The sequence below is a fragment of the Triplophysa rosa genome, unplaced genomic scaffold (genome assembly GCF_024868665.1).
Source record: "Triplophysa rosa unplaced genomic scaffold, Trosa_1v2 scaffold174_ERROPOS168977, whole genome shotgun sequence".
Taxonomy (NCBI): Eukaryota; Metazoa; Chordata; class Actinopteri; order Cypriniformes; family Nemacheilidae; genus Triplophysa; species Triplophysa rosa.
In genome coordinates, this window is record NW_026634180.1 from 61607 (window position 1) to 89276 (window position 27670).

Genomic DNA, 27670 nt, shown 5'->3' on the forward strand with positions numbered 1-27670 from the left:
GTATCTGCAATCATGAATTATTTTCTGTTCTTTTGTCTGCTTTGCATTGAAGCACAGGTTATATCCACATTTGGATAACATGAAGCCATATATTCTTCAAAGGTCTGTTTTTACATAAATGTCTCCTCACATATTTTCCAAACATTAATTTATCAAAATTTGTATGAAACCAAAAACAAACATTTTCCCTTTAACTCACATTTTCTGTCTATCTTCAATCATGTCTGCACTTCTCCCTTTTAACACCTGTCATTGTCCTCTCATTAAAAGAGTATTTTTGTAATAACTGTACATTTTATAAGTGTTCACTTTATACGACAGAATAAATCTCATTTGCAGTTAAACTGTATTACATTTTACACTATATGAACACAAACTTAAATAATAAACATGTCTGCCTCATAACTTGGTGCCCAGTCCTATGAACTGAAACTGTATCATTGTCTAATATTAACACGTCCCCCGTAAAACAAGGCTGCAGCCGTAACTGGTCTTACTCGGTACATTAGCATTAACTTACTACCCTTTGAACATTGTACCACACACACAGCTGCTTTCCACACACAGCAATAACCCACAAATGCCCAGGAGCCACAGGGAACAAACAAAAGATATCAATAGATGCGGACGTCAGCCGCCATTTTCTCAACTACGTACCATCAGACTTAACCGTTTATACACTTGACATACTTTTATCTTACAGACCACACATCACCGGGATTAATATTATTTTATAAACATCTGTAGTTACATAAAAGGTGTGTAACTAACCTGGAAATATTGGAAATATTACAAAGAAATCAGCGACGCAGGACAACAGTTGCTTCAATTTTATAAGTCAGAATAAAATAAAATACAATTGCAATAGAAGGAAAGGAAACAAAAAGTAATAATCTCAACAAAACACTTATTTTGTGAGTATCACACATGTTATTTTCTCAATTGGCGAGTTGGCAAAATGCTAGATATTGGTCTTTTCTGTAATAGAACAGGCAGCGTCTTTGTTGCATTTTTTCGGTAGGAAAAAAACAATATTTAGGACCTCGAAAGCCATGTTTCTTTATAAAAGCATAATTTTTCTAAAGCCACGTGTATTTTAAGCAGGGTTTGAAATGAACACCCACCGAATGCGGGTAAAAATCAACTGTGGCAGGTAACGCTGTCAAATCACTAGGCCATTTGCCGATTTACTTACCTTTCATAAATTATGTTCACTCACGTTGCTAGCGAAATTTAAGTAATCTGCGTAGATTTTATTTAGCGGCAATACACGTACAGTGTTTTTATTTCTGTAAGACTGGTGGCATCTTTTAGCAATAGTTGTGAAGCAGTGGTTTAGTTACAGTCGTGGCCAAAAGTATTGGCAGTGACATAAATGTTGTGTTGCAAAGTTTGCTGCTTCTGTATTTGTAGATTATTTTGCCACATGTTTCTATGGTATACTGGATATCTTAAGTTAGTATATGTTAAGTTTTAAAGTCGTTTATTGGCAAAAACATAATACTGTATATGCAAAGAGTCAATATTTACAGTGTTGGGCCTTGTTTTTTTCCATGACCTCTGGCATGCTGGATATTAGCTTATGGGCCAAATCCTGACAGATGGTGGATATTTCTCGCCTTATTAGTGCTCTGAGTTGATCACAATTTGTGGCCTTCTGCTTTTCCACTCGCCTTTTGAGGACGATTGACCACAGTTTCTCTATATGGGATTGACATCCGGGGAGTTGCTTTTTTTTAGCAATTATTTAAAATGCATCTGATCACTCTGCATAATAATCTATAAACAATGTGAATGAACACCACAACAGCTAAAGCAGAAACTTTGCAAAACGCATCATTTATGTCACTGCCAATACTTTTGGCCATGACTGTATACTGTATAAACTATAGAAATACTTTTAAGCTTACTGAACTATGAGTGTCGTGTGTGGTGCTTGTGACGATGGAGCGATCAGTAAGGAAAACAACTAAATTTTTTATCTTATTAGTCGTATACCTGTATATTTCGCTTGCTTTCGCTCTTTTTCGATAGTGATGACTTTGCATGATGATGAATCATTTAATCTAGGTAAGCACAAACATCTTCGACCCATTACGTCATGGAGCAACGTGTCCGTGCTGCTCTGAAAATGTTTGCATACACAGCATATCTGTTTCCTCAAAATAGTTTTAAGTGTTGCAGTAGCCCACGAATGTCACCTGAGGGCTGTTCCATGAAACAAGATTACGAAATAAACCAGGCTAATTTGGTTAGTCAGATTTATTGTTGGTCGATTCGGTCTCATAAAGCAAACTTAAAATAGACCAATTTGGAGTCAATGTCACGGTTACGTCACTGCCAGCTATGCGCGCATACTGGTGGCAGAAAAACGGTGGAAACAAAGCAGCAACGAATGAAACGTAGGAGACGATTCCTTCAAAAATGTGTTTTTGTGTTATTGAATGTCAGAATACGAATGGCAAAAATTATTGTGTTATTTCCTATGGAATACCGTCGTTTAATATGACATTTTAAGCTAAACAAGCCATTAAACGAACGGGCTGGACTGAAGAAATCATCCCGAATACTCGTTTTTCTGTGTTTATTTTATTTCAGGTAAGGTTTTCTATACTGTTTATCACATACAAATGCAAAATAAATTATGTAACATTAGTTAAGAATGATAATTTAGATGCTTTCTGCCACCAGTTCGGCTCCGCCCACAGAATCACGTCACACTGTTTGCAAACAAAAAATTAGTCTATAGTTCCAACTTAATAACTATGGCAACTTGTGCTGGGAAACTAGCCTGGTCCGGGGCAGGGTAACTGTCAGGCTAAGCCTAAATTGTTGCTTTACTAGAGGTCAGTTAACACTGACACACAGAATTGTGATGATATTACCACTGATTCTCTGTCATGATGCACTATTATATCACTTTATTGAACATTATAAACAAAAATGTCAAGAAATCAATTAAATAAATTCTGTACCACAATAATAAACGCATATACTGTCTGTTGTCATACATCTGTGTTAGATTATATTGATTTGATATCAAGTGTTTAAACTAATGTCAATAAAGTTTGAATTTAAACATTCCCCAATACATTCACTGTAAAACTTTTAGGTAGTTTTGCAGAAGGTTTTCCAGTAACTTACTGGAGAATTAATTACTTTCCGATTAGTACAGTTTTCAATTTGAGTTAAACTTTACTTTAACCAAAATTAAAACACTTTGACTTTTGAGACTTTTGATCAAAATGAACAAGAAGAGATTGGCATTAGCACAGTGACACTTCAAAAAATTACATTCTTGCTAAGCATTTTTGTCTTGTTTTTTAGTAAAAATATTTGAAACTTCTTAAATTACGATACATTTAAATAACAAGAAAAGTGACCTAAGATATTTCGTCTTGTTTCATGAAAGGAAATGATATTTTTTACACTATTTTAATAACCCTTTTCCTTGCTTACTGTTTGAATAAATTGTAGCAAAGATATTTATTTAGTATTTTTTTATTTCTTTTTATTAAAATGGGCTATATGAATACATTTGAACACTTTATACTTACTGCATCCATTGAGTCATTTAGCAATTTCTTGCCAATCTTTCCCATCCTGGTTTGGTTATTTGCAGCGGTATTACCTTTAATAGTTTGATACCTTTGACGTTTAAATTCTTCACACGATTTACAGAAGGTGGCACCAATAATGCACCAATGCGCTGGATGTCAACCGCCATTAAACACATAAGAAGTATAGTATTTGTAGTATAATGCAATGTAAGTCGCTTTAGATAAAAGCGTCTGCCAAATGCATAATAAATGTAAATGAAGAAGAAGAGCACCAATCGCTGCTCTCTTTTCCTTAGCCGATCGATTTGATCCACGCTTGACTTGTAGGGCTGCTGAATAATTGCGTGCGTGCTCGCACTATTATCTTGACTATTTGAGCTCGTGGAGTGATTTGACTAAAACCGCCCAAATCTACACGCAAGTAATGTGGGCGGTCTTGTAAATTGTACTGCTGCCGGAGCAGCCATGTCGTGGAGACGCTGTGTGTTCCATTGCCAAAAGAAAGCCTCTTTGTTTTCTCTGCGAAAAGATGAGTCAACAAAAAACGAATGGTTACATTTTATATTCAACACTGTTCCAGAGAAGTACAATGAAAAAGTGCTAGTTTGTGCAGAGCATTTTAACGACGATTGCTTCACTAATCTATAAATGTAATAAATATTCTGGAGGGCGTAAGGATTTAAACAGTTAGGTTCGAAGCCTGGGTGGTGTGTCATGCATTTGAGAGGGCCTGCAACCTCATTAATTCGTCTCAAAACCTGTGGAAGACAAGACTTAGTATTTGTAATACAGAAAACAGTAAAAGCATGTGTGTGTGTCAATATGTATGAAAAAAGGTAATTACTTCGTACCTTTTGTATTTCCAAGCAGCATACATTTTCAACCTCAGTGGGCATTTTATTACAGTTTTCACATTTGCACCTACACATAAAAGGTAATGTAATAAAAGTATGTTTTTACATTTTGTTATAATTCGTTATGATTTCATTACACTGACGCCAAATCTTTATAACGTCGTATATAAAAGGTAAAACAGTTAGCTATAGTTTTAAACTATTTAAAGTAGTTTTTTAATAAAATGTTAACAATCCTTAATATCCTGCTCGAGTCGCGCTGGCAAAGTTAATGTATCGGCATGATCTTCATTCTCCGGATCAGATTCGGGCTCGAATTGATAGGGAAGTATCGATGCCATTTTATCACCTGTCATTAGCTTTGAAACCTGATGTTCCGAATATGGTAAGAGGCGTTACATTTCCATCACACAATTGCAGTATTCCACCAATCACTACGCAGTAGTGAACTGGCCAATCATAGCACACCTCGCTTTTCAGAGCCATGAGCTTTGTAAAATATCCTCGCGTTTCAGAGAGGCGGTTCTAAGAGGAGATACAAACATGCACGGTATGTGGAAAATACAGCGTTTTTAAACTTAAATCGTGTATACACATTGTAATACATCTAAAGCAAACAATAATATTCGTTTTAGCCACGTAAAATGACCCCTTTAATGTAAAATTAAAAATTCACTTGGCAAAAGCAGCAATAAAAACAACTCAACTCAACTCAACTTTATTTATATAGCGCTTTTACAATTTTCATTGTTACAAAGCAGCTGTACATGAGACACATTGACTACAAGCAAAACAATCAAAGTTGTACCTGCAAAAACAAGAAAAGGTTGAAAACACAGAAGACAGACACACCCACACACAAAACACTCCACACACACAACACGCACCCACACACACAGACACAGAGACACACACACACACGGATGCGCACGCACACACACACACACACAACACACACACACACGTACGTACACAGACAAGTACGCACACACACACACGCTCAGTGAGAGCACACATTTAGGATAAAGGAGAGAGAAGCACAGGTCAAATATAACAGATAATAAATTCCTATATGCAATATTAATTAAGTAAAACTTTAAGATTCTAAAGCAGCCCCCCCGGTCAGGCAGATAGTGCAAAAACAGTATGCAAACGGTGGCGAGGAACCCAAAACTCTAATCGAGAAAAAAAACCTCAGGAGAACCCAGGCCCAACCAGGGGATTCCAGTTCCCCTCTGGCAAAAGCTGCTGCCTCTGCACAAGCTCCAGAGAACTTGCACAACAAGGCTAAATAAAATAAATAAACTTAATAATAAAATAAATTATAGTTTAAGATTATCATTAATAATCTAATAGCATTTGAAGTTTTGTGGTGAAGACATGTCAAGAGACCGCGTCCTTCTTTATCCAGCTCTATCATCTCAGCTCTTGTCAGGTCCCCACTTCCCATTCTCCGCTCTACCATCAGGTCAGGCCATGAACTGCATCCTGCTCGCTGTGGTAACCTTGGAACAATGAGACAAGACTGGCTGAGAGTAGAGTACTGTTCTGTACTCTTTGATGCAACAAGTACATCAGTTGTGTTTTTGGTTCCGGTTGATCTAACTAATGCAGCCTAAACCCTCTGAAGATTTATATTATGGAAGAGTAGTGTATGCAAGATTAAAAAGATGCGTCTTTAGTCTAGATTTAAACTGACAGAGTGTGTCTGCCTCCCGGACAGTGCAGGGAAGACTATTCCAAAGTTTAGGCGCTAGATAGGAAAAGGATCTACCACCTGCACTTGATTTTGAAATTCTAGGTATTACCAACTGACAGGACGCCTGAGAGCGTAATGCACGTGAAGGACTGTAATACAAAAGGAGTTCATTCAAGTACTGAGGAGCTAAACCATGTAAGGCTTTATAGGTAATAAGCAAGATTTTAAAGTTAACGCGATGCTTTATAGGTAACCAGTGCAAGGTTGACAGAACCGGGCTAATATGTTCGTACTTTTTTGTACGTGTAAGAACTCGAGCTGCCGCGTTTTGGACCAATTGGAGTTTTTGTAATAAGCCTGCAGGGCAACCACCTAACAGTGCATTACAGTAATCTAGTCTTGAAAACAACATCATTGTCTCTTTATTTGTAGTGACATTTTGTATGGTTTCTCCTTCCCGAATGAGTGATATATCCCGTTTGAAACGCACCGATGATTACACAACAGGGCTCTATACTAACTTTTTGCACTGGTGCGCCTAACTTTTTTTCTTAGGTGCACCCAAATTTTCGACCGCATCGCATTTAACACAGTAACGCAGTTTTACAAGTTCACTTTTTTTTTAAATCACTGTCCATATATGCAATATTGACTTGTAAATGATTAACTAACAATCTGGTCAACATAAAGTTCTTTATTTGAAGCACAATTCTACAAGAAAGCAGGGCTCTAGACTAACACTTGAGAGAGGTGGCACTGGTGCTACCAAGTTATTCAGTTGGTGGCACCAGCCCTTAATTTGATAGCACCAGAGTCGTGGGGTGAGGTAAGAAAAAATAATCACTAAAACTTCATTAAAATGTGTTTAATACATTAATAAATCAATTATAAATGAATACAAATCATTGTTTATGATTGAATTATTTTTATTGTATATGTAAACTCTCTTTCAACACTTTACCATATTTAAAGCACATCTTTCTTAAAGCTACTTTCTTCCTTTATTTGTTGTGATCGACTCCTATAAGAGAACACAATTCCTTTAATATCAGTGAGTGTTTTTGGGCCCGTCCGTTGTTGTTTGATGAACATTATAAACAGATATCTTTATTATGCTGCTGCCCCTTTAAGAGCTCGCGCAATATACTGCAACACGTGTTTTGTTTCCCAACTGTTTGGTCACGAAACAAACTGAATACCTTTACAAGGTTTCTTGTTAATATGGGAATTATTTTAGGTTATTTTGTGTTAATATGTCCGTTTCAGAGTAAGAAGAGAACTCCGTTTAGTATTTTGTGCTCGGACTCTCTGGGCGCGCGCGCATATCTCAAACAACCCGCGAGACCTGAAGGCTTTTAGTGATTATTCTTCATGAAAGCTGCATTGATACACGTTTGGCTTCTATCAATAGCGACTCACAAATAAATAGTATTTAGCGTGATGTATAACGTTTTGTATGCTTTGCAGTATTGTTAGAGATCTTTATACAATAGTTCAGTGCTTAAAGTTTAAACACATATTCCTGCATTAGCTTCACATGCATACAATACTTGCAACACATTTCGTTATCTTTGCTGTTTTGTACCTTAGCAGGGGAAATTCTTGTATTCTGCATATTTATTTAAGTTGCAAGATTGAGCGCTTCACTCGTCTCCTTTTTCGGTCCTTCGCCTTCGGTCCTTACCCGTAACCCGCGAATTACGTCTTTGGGGGCGGGGCACTGATAGATAAGTGAATGGTTGAAGGAGGGGAGACGAAAATGAGTGACTGAATGCGCAGCTTGCGCAATATAACATTTCTGCGCATTACATTTATAATACGCAAAAATTATATATTGATCAGTTTGACAGTCCCACCGGTGCGACCATTAAGAAAAACTTGTCGCACTGGTAGGAAAATTTGTCGCAAAATGAGACCATTTAGTCGCAGTCTAGCGTTGGTTATTGGTTATGATTTTCGGAAGGATCAGGCCTTAACTTAACATTCTTAACGAAAAAGTTGTCAATCGTTCTTTTCATCTTCTCTCATCATCCGCGGCTACATCCACTCTGTTTATCTGACGGGCCTAGGCTACTCACCTCTCTGTCCGACTGCAGCACAGCATTTTCAAACGTACACACACGTACAGGAATATGTGGACCACGGTCAATCAGAGGGGGGTCCGACCCTTCAATATCTCTGATTGGTTTAGACCATGATATGGGCCTAATGTGTCTGTTGTTGAACCACAGGGAGACTTTCGCAGAGACTTTTTTTCCCTCGAACGGCTGGTCGCACCGGTGCGACCTCAGATTTTTTTTAGTCGCACCATTGAGAAATTAGGTCGCATGTGCGACCAAATTGGTCTCACTCTAGAGCCCTGCACAACTGTGCTGATTGGGGGTTTGGTATTTGTCCCAAACAAATTGGACTGGAGCCAGTTTCGCCCCACGAACTGGCGGCGCCCTCAAGTCAAGTTTAGTGTTAAGTCTTGTTTAGTCAGTCTATTGTTATTTGTCAAGTTTTACATTGTTTGCCCCCTCATGAGCTTTTGTTTTCCCCTGTTTGTCTTGTTTAAATAAAGTTTTTGTTATCCCCTCTGTCTGCATCTGGGTTCTGCCTGCCTCACTCGTGACAGAACGAACAAGCCAGCTAAGAACCCAGCAGACAGCGATTGACAATCCCCTGTCAGCAATACGTGGCCGCCAGGTCCATGTTCTCTTTGGCCTTCGACAGGAGGAGGCTGATGTGCGGGCCTTCCCCTTAGAGTTCCTGGCCGAAGATGGTGATTCAGGGTTCAACAGCTGCCTCAGTGAACCCCTCAAGCCTGCTGAGATGAGGATGCCGAGGCTTCGTGGATCAGATCTGATACACAATGTCTCGTGAATAGCCCAGAGTCCCATCCAAGGTCGAACCGCCTTCTCCATTACCCTCAATCCCAGAGGACTCCCGGCTCTCCAGTCAGCTGCAGCATTCTCATCGCTGGCTCTATTGAGGCCATTGAGTTTATGCCTATGTGTCAGAGGGATGGATTACATATTGTGTAACCAGTCAAATCTTGTAGATGCCCTTTGTAGTAATTTCCTATTCGAGTGTCTTTCAGTGTCTGACTGCAGAAGAGCTCAGTGGGCTGGCAACCAGAGACGTATCTGGCATATTTGTGTTGTCATTTTATAAGGGAGTCTCTTTTTGTTAAACCTGACCTGATAATGTTAAACACTCATACAGAACCATTAATACTGCATTTCATCATACCCTGTACTCTTGTACTGTTTAAAGATGCAGTGTCTGCTAAAAGGCTCTGCACTGGGATTCAGAACAATAGCTGCATGGGCCAAGCACCAATGTTTTGGCAATTAAATTTCATGACATCTTTATGGCGCTATCTCTGCTCAACATCATTAGCATGCCGACAATGTTGTTCCCTTCTTGCTCGCCTTTCATTTTTTGATTTTCTCACACGCAGGATAAATTACCTTTCCACCAATCTCCATTCACTGCACTTCTATAGCACTGAATGGAGAGACTCAACAAAGGTTGACATAATTTTCTCAGGCTTTGATTGGCCCCCACCATGCCTCACAATGACATCATTTTCCCCCTTCCCCCAGCGACGCTGGATTGTCAGGGCTATGGTGGGCAGAGTTTGGCATCAGACTGTTGGGGTGTTAATGAGTGCATGGCTCGATTTGGTGGTTAACAGTCCTGGGAATAACAGGTCGAAAGTAAGGGAGGGTGCACGTTCAGCCCCAACACCTCTATACCCTTACTGCAGGAGGAACCCTCATATGGGACATACACAGGAGCGTGTTTATACAGTGGAAATGGACTTTACTTTTTACTAACCAGGATGGATGAACATCCAACATATCTGTATATCGGTCATTCATTTTGGTGGAATGTATGTGACTGCAGGAGGACAAAACTTGGTTAAAGGAGCAGTGTGTTGGGAGAAGCTTACTGTGATCATTTTTTTCTGAATTAATTACAGAAGCCTGTGCCAAATGGGATTTTCTCCATTCTTCAGCACCACCTCCCTCTGTTTTTTTTTGTTTGTTTGTTTTCTTATGGCAGTCCAAACGCATGACAGGAATTAAAAGTCCCAAGTCACACGTGTAAATCTACAACCCTTACTCAGACACAGCTTTGTTTTCAGAAAGATTGTCACATTTAACTAGTTTGCAAAAAAAGAAAAAGAGACACGTCCTAAGCCTTTGTGACTTTCTTTGAGATTAAAGTAGAAATGTTCATTTCATTCTGTCCTTGAACAGACTTATGGACTTTTTTGTCCATTGATAGCTGACAGCCCTACTTACTCTTAATAATAAAAAGAGCAAAAGTGCATTATTTTGTTTGGAGGGCAAGTAAGCTAGGCTAAGAACGTTTCTTTAAATAAAAAAAAATCCTTTTTTGTTTTTAAAATAATAATTTAGATGGAAGTAAGAATTAATTAGTTGAAAGTGGTTTTGTGTGATAAAGCTTGCTGGTTGTGTCTCCTGTAGCCTTCATACTGAAGGTCTGGGATCTTTGGCCGCTTTCTTTTGCCAAGGCCCGCCCAAGAGGCCATATGACTGACAGGTAAAGCTATGAAGGCATTATAATGCCATAAAGAAACGAGCGCAATGCTGATGCTGGCAGCGCACGGCAAATAACTTCCGCGAGAGGACAACGGATATACACGCGAGGAAACGGGATCCCGCGAGCTCGTTTGAAACCTTCGCGCGCGCATGGCATCCATAGTGCGCGCAATACAAGCCCTCGCGCGCGCATGACATCTTCTGTGCGCGCAATTACAAGCCCTCGCGCGCGCATGACATCTGTACGCGCAATTACAAGCCCTCGCGCTCTCACCTGCTGCTTTTGCTCGCGCGAACATTTTTATTTTTGGCAGTCGCGGGGCGGGACTTTCTATTCTCTTGTAACCTCAAACGTCATTGGTTACTTACTTCCCCTTTTCCGGAAGTCACTTGTGATTGGACGTCTGTGATCATCATCAATCTAGACCATGGGCCCGTTCTTCATGCGTGGCTTACTACACCCAAGATCAAATGAAATATCCGAGATGACCTAATCCCGCAAATCATGATCTGGATAATACGGTTCTTTGAACGCACTTGTTGTGTACGATTAGTATATCTGGATTAAATTGTCTGGGATCATTGCACGCTCACGCACTGTTTGGAAAGGCAGTATATATCGATAGAAGAACTAGTGATCAGCAGCGCTGCTATTGGCTGGTTGTTACGTCCATAGTTTTTTTTACGGCTGCTTGAAGATTATGACATTTTTAAATGTCAGGAACACTTCAAACGATGCACAGACAACTTTCAGAGATATTTATAACATTTTAAAGCAGTTGTAAACTGAAGTTGTACATTTTGATCAATTAACTTTTAGTTCTTAGTGGTTAATTGCAATGAGATGGTGTTTCCCCCCCTCAAAATAAAGTGTTTTATATCCATTAGTGTTCACTGCATAGGATACTGAGGAAAGGGTCTGAAGACTGTCCATTTCAATAACATTTCTTAAATTGGATAAACTCAGTAGCAGTTGCAGGAGTCCATATCATCTGAAAGGCTTTTATCTGCTGAGTCTGCACAGAAACGTACAGAGATGAGGAAAATTCGATTTTGTCATGCTATTTTATTGCTTTTAGGCCCGGTTTCACAGACGAGGCTTAAGGCTAGTACCAGACTAAAATGAATGTGTGACCTGTCTTAACTGAATATAACTTGCACAGAAATATCTTAATATAAAAGTGCCATTGTTTTGTCTCGAGATGCACACCTGTAATCTATTCCTCTGAGGCATTTTTATAAAAGCGACATAAATATCTTGATTTAACTAAGGCATAGTCCTGGCTTAAGCTAAACCGTGTCTGTGAAACCGGGCCTTTATGTTTTGTAAATTATTGATTTCTCTCCACAAAAGGCACATCCATGTATACACTTTTTAAAGTCTTTAAAGGTTGAATATACACAAATTCAAAAGCAAAAACTTCAAAACATTGACCTGACAATATAAAGAACACAAACCTAAAACTGGAGATTTAGTTTTAAGAAGATTGCAGATTTAGAAACTATTTCTATATTGTTTACTGACTTAACATTCTTGACTCTTATTGCAGGTAAAATATGACACTGATACCTGCCTATTATCTATGGAGATTAAAAATAAAATGCATGTGGGCCTAAGCATGTTTGTGTTGTTTTTTTATTTAAGCATAATAAAGAAATGGTATTCCAAAAGTTATATCTCATGAAGCTCAGTCTGTTTAGAGATCATCATCAGGCTGCTTCATCACAGGCCTTCTCTCTTTACTGATGATGTGTGTAGTGTAGCACATGCAACAGTACAGACCCTGTCAGGTTCATCCCTTAGACTTATACACTGAAATCCTTCATTCCTATCAATTGCCCAAAGGTCATTTCATGATCCTGTCCTGACTTGAGCTGCAGTGTAACAGGTTTGGGTCAGGGAATGGTGTCTTCAAACAGTCCCATCATAAACGTGACTGAAGATTGTTTACTCATGCAGATTCAGGTCATTTTGCTTCAGTGCTGGTGATACTGTAGGTGTCACACACCATCTAAGAGTTTTCATCAGTCAGCTTCCTTATTGATTCAATTGCTTTTTGCTTAATACTATCTCTATTAAAATGAATATTACCTACAAATATTACATTTACGCATTTGGCAGACGCTTTTATCCAAAGCGACTTACATTGCTTTGTACTATACATTTTGTTTCTCACTATGTGCAATCCCCTGCGATCGAACCCATGACCTTGGCGTTGCTAGCGCTATGCTCTAACCACTGAGTCACAGAAAATATTATCATTTATTTTAAGAAGATAATCTGAGGCCTATGATGCGTCTATGACATCAATCAAGACACATACTCATTGACATGATCATAACTGCAGAATCTTAAATTCCCTTATATCATATTAATTAAGATGGGGTCTTAAACTGAAATACCACAAATTTGCAAATGGCAGGACAAACTGCATTTTTCACCATTCCCTCCATCATATGCACTGTCTGTGCTTATATATACTGTATATTTAAAATGAAGGTCCAACAAACTAATGGCAAATATCTCCTTCACAAGGAAAAAAATATATTTTATTTATTTATTCATTCATTCATTTATTTCGGTCCTCACCGAAGACTTTTCACAGTAAATGTTTTATATAACATTACAATAAATATTGTTCTAAAAGCAAAACATTGCATTAATTACATGTTAAATTCGCAAAGCTCTTTATATTAATCCTGTAATTTGCGCAACAAGTTGCTTTTGTATGAAAGAAGCCAATTTGACTGCGTCATGGCCGCGATCTAATCCTGTTTACATAAAATAAGCCTGCTCCCGAGGAGATTTAAGTTAACGGACCTGTTGCTAAAACAACAAGTCAACAATCAAATCCAGCTAACTGAGTTAGCGAGGTAGGAAGAACGGGCCCCTGGTCCGTTGACGAAGCCATGTAGATTGATGATCACGGAGGTCCAATCACAAGTGACTTCCGGAAAAGGGTAAGTAACCAATGACGTTTGAGGTTACAAGCAAACAGCAAGTCCCGCCCCGCGACTGCCAAAAATAAAAATGTTCGCGCGAGCAAAAGCAGCAGGTGAGAGCGCGAGGGCTTGTAATTGCGCGCACAGATGTCATGCGCGCGCGAGGGCTTGTAATTGCGCGCACAGAAGATGTCATGCGCGCGCGAGGGCTTGTATTGCGCGCACTATGGGTGCCATGCGCGCGCGAAGGTTTCAAACGAGCTCGCGGGATCCCGTTTCCTCGCGTGTATATCCGTTGTCCTCTCGCGGAAGTTATTTGCCGTGCGCTGCCAGCATCAGCATTGCGCTCGTTTCTTTATGGCATTATAATGCCTTCATATAAAGCAACCAATCATGTTTCGTATTGTGCCACGTCATGTTTAAAGGCGTGTAAATGTCCCCACAGTTACAGACCGGTGTACATTCACGAATGTCTCAAAAGTTAACAGCAACAACAATGTTTATGAGTTTATGCCGTGAACTTCCCATACTTTTAAGAATTTTGCGTTTAGTCTATCTTGATAAATTGTTATTGCAACCGATGTAAATACTACAGCTTACTTCTTTGATCAGACAGCTTCGTGTTGTTTCCAGACAGACCGTCAAAGAATGCGACACGCACGTCTCCTGGAAATCCTGTGGAATTCAACCAATCAGATAAACTTAACTTAAACTTGCTGAAGTGTTTCCAGAAAAGTGTGCCTAAAGGCCCGGTCATACTTGACTTTCCGCGTCCGTGTACGTCTCGTGCACAAACATGTCCGCACAGCTTCCTGCGCATACTCATCACGGATTAAGCGTGGACGTCCGAGTTCAACACATGCACAATATAAATGAGTATGTGTGCTCTACCAGACCGTCAGAGGACAGCGCTGAGTCGCGTCATTTACAGACCCACTGCAAATTAATGATTGAGGAAGTGTTTTTGCCATTGACAACAATCCGGGCAAACAGCAAGACAACAAGAACAACCACCAAACAGTATTGAGAAGGATATGCTTCTAAGCTTACTGTTTTTGTATCATTCTTCTTCGACAAAGGCACACTGCACACTTTCTGTGTGTGTATTGACCCCTAGTGTACTAGAGCACTTTTTCGCGCATGCGCTGTTGTATGCGGCACGTCCACGCAGTCTCAAAAAAAAAATGTGCGGATGGACGGACCGACCATACTTCTCACTTTATGCATCAGAAGTTCAGCGTTGGTGTGACGTCTTAGCCCCAGACTAAAGGAGACCTTGATTCATTTACATTAAATTTGCATTATGCATTTAGCAGACACTTTTATCCAAAGCGACTTACAATGAAAACAAGCTATACATTTTATCAGTATGTGTTCCCTGGGAATCAAACCCACAATTGTTTGTACTACTAACAATGCTCTACCACTGAGCAACAGGAACAGGTTTTCTAGCTGGCGACCTCGAATCGTGAGTGGTTAAATGTAATTTTCTGTTTGGTGGAGCTCCAAAGCCCCAACACCCTTATAGGTACCAGTATCAGGCACCAAAATGGCCATTTCCCCTCGGAGGAGCTGTTAATGAAAACAATTTGAGGCTGAAGCTTAAACAGGGCCTAATGCCAAAGCTAACTAAATGTGTGCACTAGCACAGCATGCTTCATGCTCCATCCAAACGATTTCATGAAAATGCTTCTGCCTCCCAAAGAGTAACAAAGTAAAAATCTGCCACTATTACTTCTTAGTCTTTACTAGCTGAAGCTTTATTTCAGGATATATTGGTATATACAGTATATACACATAAAGTATTCATCCCCCTTCATTTTATTCACATTTTGTTATGCTGCTGCCTTACCTTAAACTACTTTAAATGATTATTTTTTTACATTAATCTACACTCCATGCACAATAATGACAAAACAAAAAACTGATTTTTGACAGCTTTGCAAATTTATTAAAAAGAAAAATAAGTACATTGCATAAGTATTCATACCCTCAACTCAGAAAATGGTTATAGCGCCTTTACAGGCTCAAATCTTTTTGGGTATGATGTGAAAAGCTTTACACATCTGCATTTGGCAATTTTCTGTCATTCTTCTCCTCAGATCCTTTCAAACTCTGTCAGGTTGGATGGAGATCATCAGTAGACAGACATTTTCAGGTTTCTACAGAGATGTTCAGTTGGGTTCAAGCACTAGCTGGGCCTCTCAAGGACATAGACAGAGTTGTCCATAAGCCACTCTTGCATTGTTTTAGTTGTGTGCTTAGGATCATTGTCATGTTTGAGAATGAACCTTCTGCCCTGTCCGAGGTTCTGAATGTTCTGGGCTAGGTTTTCATGATCATTATCTCTGTATTTTGTGTACAGTCCCTGAAGCTGAAAAACACCCCCATATCATGATGCTGTTTTCACTACACTTTACTGTTAAGACGGTATTGTACAGGTGTTGAGCAGTGCTTGTTTTTCTCCAGACATGATGCATGAATCTGAGATTCATCAGACCAGAATATCTTGTTTCTGACAGTTTGAAAGATTCGTTGAAGTATGTTTTTGCATATTTCAAGTTTCCATGTGTCTTCATTGAGCAAAGGCTTGAGTCTGGCCACTAAGCCATAAAGCCCAGATTGGTGGAGTGTTGCAGTGATGTTTGTCCTTCTGTAAGTTTCTCCCATCTCCATGTATGATCATGGAGCTCAACCAGAGTAATCATCAGCTTCTTGGTCACCGCTCTAACCAAGACCCTTCTCCTAATGGTTAGAGAGTCGGACTCGTGACCAGAAGGTTGCCGGTTTGATTCTCGGGGCTGGCGGGTAACGAGTGAGGTGCCCTTGCCCTTTTGACCTCATGTCTTAGTTTTTACTTTGATATGCATTTTCAGCTGTTGCACCCTTTATAGAGAGGTATGTGCCGCTCCAAATGATACTTATTCAATTGAATTTGGCACAGGTTAACTCCACTCAAAGTGTATAAACATCAACAAGCAAAACTAATGCTTCTGAGCTAAATTTCAAGTGTCCCAGAAAAGGGTATGAATACTTATGCAATGTACTTATTTTTGTTTTTTATTTTTAATAAATTTGCAAAGCTGTCAAAAATCAGTTTTTTGTTTTGTCATTATTGTGCATGGAGTGTAGATTAAAGTAAAAAAATAATAATTTAAAGTAGTTTAAGATAAGGCAGCAACATAAAAAATGTGAATAAAATGAAGGGGGATGAATACTTTTGCAAGCCACTGTATATACTGTATATATAAGCCTGGAAAGCTTATTTAGTCAGCTTTCAGATGATGTATGGTTTGTTAGGATAGGACAATATCTGGCGGAGATACTACTCTGGAATCTGAGGGTGCAAATCAAAATATTGAGTTGTTAATCCGAGGCACTGTAGCAGGCCATCCACACACAAAAAATAAGTTTTGATATATTTAGGGTAGGACATTTACAAAATATATTCATGGAACATGATCTTTACTTAATATCCTAATGATTTTTGGCATAAAAGAAAAATCTATCATTTTGACCCATACAATATATTTTTGGCTCTTACTGAAAATGTTCCCGTGCCACTTAAGACTGGTTTTGTGACCCAGGGTCACATATATATATAGTGCTTTTCATAATTTTGCATTGTTGAAAAGCAGCTTTACATACATTTAGGCACATGAAGGGTGCTTGAGCACCTGCTCAAAAAAGTGCAATTTTTGATGCCTAAAGTGCCCTTATTGTGAACGGATGGAGGGGAACAATCCCCCTGGTCACGACCAGCCTGAACAAATGGGTGGAGTGCCATCACGAATGCTGGAATGTGATCAGAAAGTCTTGAGCTCCTGCCCCTCCAAAGGTCTCTGCATGGCACTATTTAATCAACAGTTTACCAACTAACTTTTTGTCTTTTAACTTACAAGACAATGAAATCATAACTGAAATGACAAGATCAGACGAAGTAATGGGTAATTCACGAGTTTACCTGCGCAGATAACAGTGATGTTGATCGGGAAATAATGATAGAGCGTGGTTATAAGGTTATGCGTATTTGGCGTGCTGTCCGGGAAGCGGGCGCCGAGCTCGCCAGATCTATCCGAGCCCGAAACACTGTACACCTTGGTCAGGGTGAGTGCGCCAAGCTCGGAACCTGTTTGAGCCCAGAGTACACCCCCCGGGGATAATGAGTTAGGGGGTGGAGGAGGGATGCTTAATCTTAAGAGATCGAGCAGGTAAGATGGTTTCCCTATTTATAAGCGTGCTCGCTAGGGCTGATTGTGTAGATGCGGTGATTGCTGATAGTAGACCAGCCGTGCTGATTATATGCTCCGGCTCCTCCCGAACTTTGTTAATTAAACATCATTTATGATCATATATCTGCGAGAAAATGTATGGATTTTGGTCTATTATAGACAGATGCGCAAACAATATCCACCTCTAGTTTGTAGATAACTCAATATTATTCTATTTTAATTGTAATATTGTGAATTTTCTAGCAAGCGTTACAATAACCCTCTGTCAGTTACAGTCAACCCCACCCTTTGTAAGTTGTACTGTAACATTTCCACTTTTGTCAATTTTGCTGTAATTTTATAAGTGTTCATTTATAGCAGAAACATGTATGTTGCTTGTGTAAAATTTGATTATTCAAACTCAATATATGTTTTGAGTGATTGAGCTAAAACCAAAAAGCATTAGGTTGTGCCCCGCTCACCCCTACTGCATTACTTGTGTGCTCTTTGTATATATTTCCTTGTTGACTCATCTCTGTTTTCTGTTGAAGTTTATAGAGTGAGTATCACTCAGATCTGTGGTGGTTTGAGACGATTATGTAGCACAGATCGGCTGTGATAAACTATCTTACATTACTTTTGTCTACTTCAGTACGAGATTAGAATCATAAAACAGAGTTTCCTGATTCCATGTTCCTGTAGCTCGTAATAGTAATTTCATGTTGATTTGCAGGCACTGGCTGCCAGAGTGAATGAGGCCATGCACGAGGATCTGTTGTATGCTGGTATACAGCTGATGCTATCTGAATGGTAAGCATGAATGTCTGCATGCACATAGCGTGGTGTACGTGTCAGGGTAGTAGTTTTAGGTATACTCAAAAGCTCTAAAAGAAGCTCAGATCATGGGGAACTCTGTGATCTACTGACCCCAGGACGGGCTTAGATTTTCTTTACAAGTAGCCCTTGAATTTCATTGGCTAGTGTTGTCAGCTGGCACGGATGTGAGAAAACGTCTATCAAACAGTGACTGCCAGGTTAAGGACATGATCACTCTCCTACCAGTTCTAAGGTGGGTTTCTGTTCTTCAGGAGTTGTGCTTTTGGGCTCCCACAGTGGCTCCCTAAACCCAGATAAATGGCATCAAAGTCAGCCACTGGATCGATGGCCATTCTCTTATCTAGGTGAGCAGCGGTCATGTTTGCTGATGGTGATGGCTGTTTTTCCTTCTTTTTCACACATTGAACTGAGCTGAGCTGGTAACATGTTTGCTCTCTGCAGGGTCATGCATAGTGTTTAGGCACATGTTTTAGGTTCCTCCAGGACGTCCAAAATAAATGTCTCCCATCAGAAAAAATATTTAGAGTTATGTGCAACATTTTGCTATGGTTTCCGGGTTGAACGATACGTTTCCTGGAAACGGTTTGCAACAGTGTGCAAAAGTAAACTCGTTTATATGTGTCCGGTGCAGCTCGGTATATGCAACAATTGAAGATATTAGAAGAGGTGTATTTTGCAGTATTAAACATGTATTTATTCTGATTTCATCAAGCTCTGAAAATTCTTCAAAAAGAACACAAAGAATGGCCTTCTCAGATGCCATAGTTCAACTCTTGAGTCATCACAACAGGGTGTTCGACCGCATCACCATTCCGTTTAAAAAACGTTTTGCAACGTTTTGTCAGCGCTGAACGCAGCCATGGCTTCGTCAACGGACCAGGGGCCCATTCTTCGTACCTCGCTAACTCAGTTAGCTGGATTTGAATGTTGACGATTTCACATGATCTTGGAATGTTCGGTTCTTCGACGCTCATCCTGGACTTGTTGTCTTAGCAACAGGTCCGTTAGCTTAAACCTGCTCGGGAGCAGGTTTATTTCATGCAAACAGGATTAGATCGCGGCCATGATGCAGTCAAGTCGGCTTCATTCATATAATATAATATATTTAGAACAATTTTTGTTTCTCATTTAGTGTGAAAAGTCTTTGGTGAGGACCGAAATAAATGAATAAATAAAATATATATTTTTCCTAGTGAAGGAGATATTTGCCATTAGTTTGTTGGACCTTCATTTTAAATATACAGTATATACAAGCACATGACGGAGGGAATTGATGAAAAATGCAGTTTGTCCTGCCATTTGCAAATTTGTGGTATTTCAGTTTAAGACCCCATCTTAATTAATATTATATAAGGGAATTTAAGATTCTGCAGTCATGATCATGTCAATGAGTATGTGTCTTGATTGATGTCAGAGACTGCATCATAGGCCTCTGAGGCCTCAGATTATCTTCTTAAAATAAATGATAATATTTTCTGTGATTCAGTGGTTAGAGCATAGCGCTAGCAACACCAAGGTCATGGGTTCAATCCCAGGGGATTGCACATAGTGAGAAACAAAATGTATAGTACAAAGCAATGTAAGTCGCTTTGGATAAAAGCGTCTGCCAAATGCGTAAATGTAATATTTGCAGGTAATATTCATTTTAATAGAGATAGTATTAAGCAAAAAGCAATTTAATCAATAAGGAAGCTGACTGATGAAAACTCTTAGATGGTGTGTGACACCTACAGTATCACCAGCACTGAAGCAAAATGACCTGAATCTGCATGAGTAAACAATCTTCAGTCACGTTTATGATGGGACTTTTTGAAGACACCATTCCCTGACCCAAACCTTTTACACTGCAGCTCAAGTCAGGACAGGATCATGATATGACCTTTGGGCAACTGATAGGAATGAAGGATTTCAGTGTATAAAAAGTCTAAGGGATGAACCTGACAGGGCCTGTACTGTTGCATGTGCTACATTACACACATCATCAGTAAAGAGAGGAGACCTGGGATGAAGAAGCAGCCTGATGATGATCTCTAAACAGACTGAGCTTCATGAGATCTTGAGAGAACTTTTGGAATACCATTTCTTTATTATTCTTAAATAAAAAAACAACACAAACATGCTTAGGCCCACATGCATTTTCTTTTTAATCTCGATAGATAATAGGCAGGCATCAGTGTCATCTTTTACCTGCAATAAGAGTCAAGAATGTTAAGTCAGTAAACAGTATAGAAATAGTTTATAAATCTGCAATCTTCTTAAAACTAAATCACCAGTTTTAGCTTTGTGTTCTTTATATTGTCAAGGTCAATGTATTGAAGTTTTTGCTTTTGAATTTGCGTATATTCAACCTTTAAAGACTTTTAAAAGTGTATACATGGATGTGCCTTTTGTGGAGAAAAATCAATAATTCACAAAACATTAAAAGCAATAAAATAGCACAACAAAATCATATTTTCCTCATCTCTGTACAATGCTTCTGTGCAGACTCGGCAGATAAAAGCCTTTCAGATGATGTGGACTCCTGCAACTGCTACTGAGTTTATCCAATTTAAGAAATGTTATTGAAATGGACAGTCTTCAGAAACTTTCCTCAGTATCCTATGCAGTGAACACTAATGGATATAAAACACTTTATTTTGTGGGGGAAAACACCATCTCATTGCAATTAACCACTAAGAACTAAAAGTTCATTTATCAAATACAACTTCAGTTTACAACTGCTTTAAAATGTTATAAATATCTCTGAAAGTTGTCTGTGCATCGTTTGAAGTGTTCCTGACATTTTAATAAGGTTTTAAAATTTCATAATCTTCAAGCAGCTATAAAAAAAGCTATGGACGTAACTACGTCTTTTGACTTAACAACAAGCCAATAGCAGCGCTGCTGATCACTAGTTCTTCTATCGATATATGCTGCCTTTCCAAACAGTGCGTGAGCGTGCAATGATCCCAGACAATTTAATCCAGATATACTAATCGTACACAACAAGTGCGTTCGAAGAACCATATTATGGAGCGATTTTAGTCTCATTAATTATTCACGCGTAAAACAAGATACACACATGCGTAAACAGTTTCACATGAACAAAACCTAATTTACGTGCACAAAGTATAAATATACATTTACAAAAAGCAATTCACGTGCGTAAAACAAAACTATTTTCTCATAAAGTACGTTTCGCAAACATACGACTGTGCACAAATATTTCAAAAGTTTAAAATGTACATGTTTATCGTGTTATGTGAATGTGCAAATCGTCACTCACGTGTGAATCGGCTTGGATGTGTGTGTGTGTTTTTTGAGACTCTCCTGGCAGCGCAACCCCTCCCACGTGGGTTGTCGTACTCTTTAGCCAATCAGATTCAACCTTACCATTCAACCAATCATAATCATGGAGAGCACAGAACTCAAGGAGCTCTAATGTTAGCACTAAAGGCTCGTTTGTACAGTTTCGCTAATCTACTCTCTGAGCTGTGATGCTGTATTAAAACATAGTACTGCCACGCAATAAATCTGTTTTTATTCATTTATTTTGTAGGAGAAAAGTATGAAATAGTGAGTGAACATGACCACTTAAAAACTACACAACCAGCAGTCACTTCCACTGAACTGCTAAAATCCGTCTGGGTAACAAACTGTGAAACTGTGTTCCCCCGTCTGGGGAACATATCTGACGAGATATGTTCATGTTTGTATGTCCATACAATGTATGTTTTAAATGAACAAGGACAATAAATAACTAGTTCTTGGAAACATTGTTTTGTATGGGCGCATAGATTTGTAGCTGCGCAAAAGGTGCGCAGAGCCGTTTTCCTTGAGTCCTGTTCTCTCCGCGTTTATGATTCGTTGAATGGTAAGGTTGAATCTGATTGGCTAAAGAGTACGACAACCCACGTGGGAGGGGTTGCGCTGCCAGGAGAGTCTCAAAAAATATACACACATCCAAGCCGATTCACACGTGAGTGACGATTTGCACATTCACATAACACGATAAACGTGTACATTTTAAACTTTCGAAATATTTGCGCACAGTCGTACGTTTGCGAAACGTACTTTATGAGAAAATAGTTTTGTTTTACGCACGTGAATTGCTTTTTGTAAATGTATATGTATACTTTGTGCACGTAAATTAGGTTTTGTTCATGTGAAACTGTTTACGCATGTGTGTATCTTGTTTTACGCATGAATAATTAATGAGACTAAAATCGCTCCATACCATATTATCCAGATCATGATTTGCGGGATTAGGTCATCTCGTATATTTAATTTGATCTTGGATGTAGTAAGCGATGTATGAAGAACGGGCCCGTTTCAGAAAGAAGGTTTAGTGAAAACTCTGAGTATATTAACCCTGAAATGAGGGAAACTCTGGGTTTTCCATTTCAGAATGTGAGGTATGTCAAACCCGAGAAAGCGGGTTATCTCAAGCCCGTTTCTAAAGGAGAGGTAACTTATACTCAGAGTCAGTAACCATAGTAACTTACTCTGTGAACCTAACCTGGTCGGGAGCAGGTTTTCTTTGGTAAGACCAGAGTTTATTTCGATCTCCTCCCCCTTTTAGAATGCAAGTGGTGTAACTCATCCATTCATTCATTAATACAGTCATTCATGGCACACATTTTAATTACACAGAGACCATTCTCAGTGACTTATACTGTATGTCATATGTGCTTTTATAGAGGATTCATGAAGAGGCTGCATTAATTCATTGGAATGAACTTTGATTTCAGGAGAGCAATTTAGGACCCGAGTGGAATTTTGTCATTTCCCTGTGCATTTTTATTAAAACTGTACCGGTTTTCTTTACAGTGAATTAGATATATCAAATATATATCTCATTCATCCTTACATCAATAACATAAGCCACCGTACGTGTCTTACATCAGAGCATAATTTTCTACGGACGATGAGAAATGACTTAATAAAGTGTATAAATAAAGTGCATGAATAAAGAAATGAATAAATACAGACATACATGCAGAAATGAAGCGATAAAGGTAATAAACAAGTAAATTTGACATGCAGCCATTCCAAGTGAAATCTGTTCAGAGCATGATTCGAACCGGCAATCAGTATAACTTTCCACGAGAGTCTGACGCCCTACAGGTGTCCTATACACCATAACGTCTCACTCGCGTAACTAGAGCACTCATGGCGAGTGAGAACATACGATTTTTTAAATTATTTCTGTTGTTTCATTCATGTAATGATTAATTTATTTGTTTATTGGTATCAATTTATTAATTTAAACTTAAGTCATTTTCAGGACATCAGTAAATCGAGCGGAAAGTGTGCCTCACTCTCAAGTGCTTTTTGCCGCCATGTTGCTTTTTTTGGTGCTGTTGCCATGGTGAATCATAATATCGGAGCTCTATTGATGATGGCTTTTTATAGTCATGGTGCATGCGCTTAACCCAGGGTAAGCCTACCCAGAGTAAATTTAACTAACTCAAATCAGCTGTTCTGAAACCAAAAACTCAAAGTTTCTAATTTCTAAGTAAACCAACTCTGAGTTCAAGGTTTAACCTAGAGTTGGTTGTACCTCCTTATTGAAACAGGCCCCAGGTCTAGATTGATGATGATCACAGACGTCCAATCACAAGTGACTTCCGGAAAGGGGGAAGTAACCAATGACGTTTGAGGTTGCAACCAAACAGCAAGTCCCGCCCCGCGACTGCCAAATAAAAATGTTCTCGCGAGCAAAAGCAGCAGGTGAGAGCGTGAGTTTGTAGGTGTGTTCGAGCTCATGCGGCGCTGCGCAGACTGATCGGCGAGATTAGCCGCTTGCAGTAGAGGGAGGAGTTGAAAAAGAAGTCGGACACCTGCTGCTTGACGTAGTGACGTTCGCACCGTGTTTCCTTTTCAAAGTGCGATTGAAGTGGATTAGAATACTGGATTTGTCCAATAAACAAACGTTTAAATTAAAAAGTAGCAACCATAAACTCTTCTGTGCTGCTTCACACTGTGTGCCTAAAAATCATGGTAAACATAAGCATATATTATTCAATTACCAACGGAGTCTATTCATTTTATTTTATTAAACAACACAAAATAACATGTTTATTATATTTGTACGAACAGGGTTTTAGCTGTTTTAAAAACATGCATTATTAATAAGTATTAGTTGAACAGAAGGTGTTATAATAAACCCGAAACGCACGTGATCGTTGTCTAGCCAATCATGAAAAGCTATGTCGTCATCACAGCCTAGTGCAGCCGCTCCTGAGATGCTGCGCCGGCTGAGCATGATGCCAGCTGTTCTCGAAACGCTCTCGCGCTACTTTAATGCCCCACGTGAAAGTCACGTGGCATCGGCGCCGGTTCAAGTCGGACAAAATTTCTAACCAGCATGCACTGCTTCAAGTCAGATTTCGATCGATCTGCGCAGCACCGTGTCAAGTCGAACACACCTTGTATATGCGCGCACGAAGGTTACAAACCAGCTCACAGGATCCCGTTTCCTCGCGTGTAGATCCGTTGTGCTCTCGTGGAAGTTATTTGCCGTGCGCAGCCAGCATCAGCAGTGCGCTCGTTTCTTTTTGCCATTATAATGCCGTCATAGGTTTCCCCCTTTCTCAAATTATAGGAAGCCTATAGTGTCCTTTTCACAGTTAACACAAAAGAAATATTCAGCCATTTTAATTTTTAAGGTTTGAGATAAGGGGCTGTCTGAAGTATGGGTCTTTCTCTCTTTGTTTATCATTTGCAGCTCAGTGTACTCTTTCTCGTGTGTTTTGGTGTGTTTAAATAAATTAGTGGTGTTGCCACAGTAGCGAATTACTTTATTGCATACGTCGCAGTTCGCAGTGTTTTTTTTAAATAACGCCACACGATGCTCCTCGTCTTTTCCGCCATGATAGCTGTCACTCGCTTGAGTCAGCCGTGTCTGCTTGCTTGTTTGCGCTTGGTGCCGCTGAGTCACGTGATGGCAGGACAACAAAACACAGCAGAGCAGGGAGGGGCAACGTGTGCAAAACTAGGTGTTTTGGAAATCGTTTTTCTTACAATTAGTAGCTACAGGAGTAAATAAATAAAATCAGTTGTAAAAACACAGTAGTATCGATATTTTTCGATACAACCTCAGTATCGGAAGTATCGATACTTCAGGATCAATCCGCTCAGCCCTATCTGATGACTGGTTTGTCACAATAGATCTGAAGGATGCATATTTTCATATTTCCATCTTCCTGTAACACAGGAGATTCCTGAGGTTTGCTTTTGGGGGTACAGCATGTCAATATCGGGTTCTCCCCTTCGGTCTAGTACTATCACCCCGAACTTTCACTAAGCTCTGGTTCCTCTATGACTTCAGGGCATCCGCGTGCTGAATTACATAGTCAACTGTAATACCTGTGGGTCTACTTCACGAGACCGATACAGTGGTGGCTGAAAACCAAAGACTGAAGACATTTTCTCATGGACCATCAAGGCCAACATGTTGGTGGACTCATACATAAACCCCCAGCGGGGCTGCGGTCGCGCCCTTTATCCAAACTGGCAGGTTTCCCGAGGTAGGGGAGGAGGGCAGAGAGAGAATAATTAGCGTAGCTGCTGTTCATTTACTTCTAAAAAAGAGATAAAACTGGCATGCATCATGCTTTGCTGAAAAGATGTGTCTTTAATTTAGATTTGAATTTGGAGAGTGTGTCTGACCCTCAAATAGTATCAGGAAGGCTATTCCAGAGTTTGGGTGCTACATATCAGAAAGCTCTACCCCCTTTGGTGGATTTAGTTATTCTAGGTATTATCAGAAGTACGGAGTTTTGTGATGGTAGAGAGCTTGATGGGTTGTAGTGTGATAGACGCTGTGTTAGATAAGCGGGAGCTAAACCGTTTAATGCTTTATAAGTGATTAGAAGTACTTTATAGTCTATACAGTACTTAAAGCGACAACAAGCAACTTTTTGACCTTAAAATAATGTCTCTAAAATTATTTTAGAGGTAGGTCAACTTTTAACTGGACGAATTTTTCTGCCGTTGCTACCTAAGCAGCCTCCTATCGGCTGAAATTGCACTTCTAACTTTGGTGTTCGGGCCGGTACAAGCCCTGCCTATCCCCTGCTTTACGGCATACGTCACGTTTTACTCGTAGCCTGGGAGAAGTTAGCAAACAGCAGACCTAACAGTAAGACGAAACTAACCAAAACATCACCATGGCAGAGCCAGCCACAAAACCAAAGAGGGTTTTGTCGGAAAAGAAAGTGAGAGAGTGATCGGATATGAGGCCGGTCACGAATCAATATCGGACGGGCTTTCACTCGGTGGCGTGAGCAGCAAGAGGCAACGGGTTGCAAAACAGATGGAGACCTAGTGGTCCTGCTCCTGGATTTGTAAGTGTTATTTGTACATTTTTTGTTACTGTCCTGTACTTTTGAACGTATTTGTTATTAGTCTGTGTCATTGGTGCACCACCGGTTCACACTAGCTGAGAGATAATATATGGTTGCCGGTGTTGATAGCTAGCATGTTGTCGTGTCTCGTCATGAATGTGTGTAGTGCTTGTAAATGAAGACTAAAAAACCACAATAAACGTGTTGTGGTAAAAAGTAGCAGATTCTTTAGTTCAGACCAGTAAACCGCGTAAATGTTGAACAGTTCAGTCGTTGAGTAGGCTAATGTTGTCATTATATACATATACATGTTATGCGCTGTTTTCATAACATATCTAGGTCCGCCGGGTCCGTCGGCTTTGTAAACAAACTCACGCGTATTGAGCTGCCAGCGGTAAATCTTTGCAACAGTTTTTACAACACTGTAAACAGACAATTCCGCTTATCAACCACGTGGGGCAATAGTGAGCAGAAGTTGCTCATTGTCGCTTTAATGGGTAGCCAGTGTAGGGATGATACAATTGGTGTTATGTGGTCAAATTTTCTAGACCTTCTAAGAACTCCAGCAGCTGAATTTTGAACTAACTGTATTTTGTTCAATGATGATGCAGGACAACCATTAAGTAGTGCATTACAATAATCAAGTCTTGAAGTCATAAATGCATGAACTAGTTTTTCTG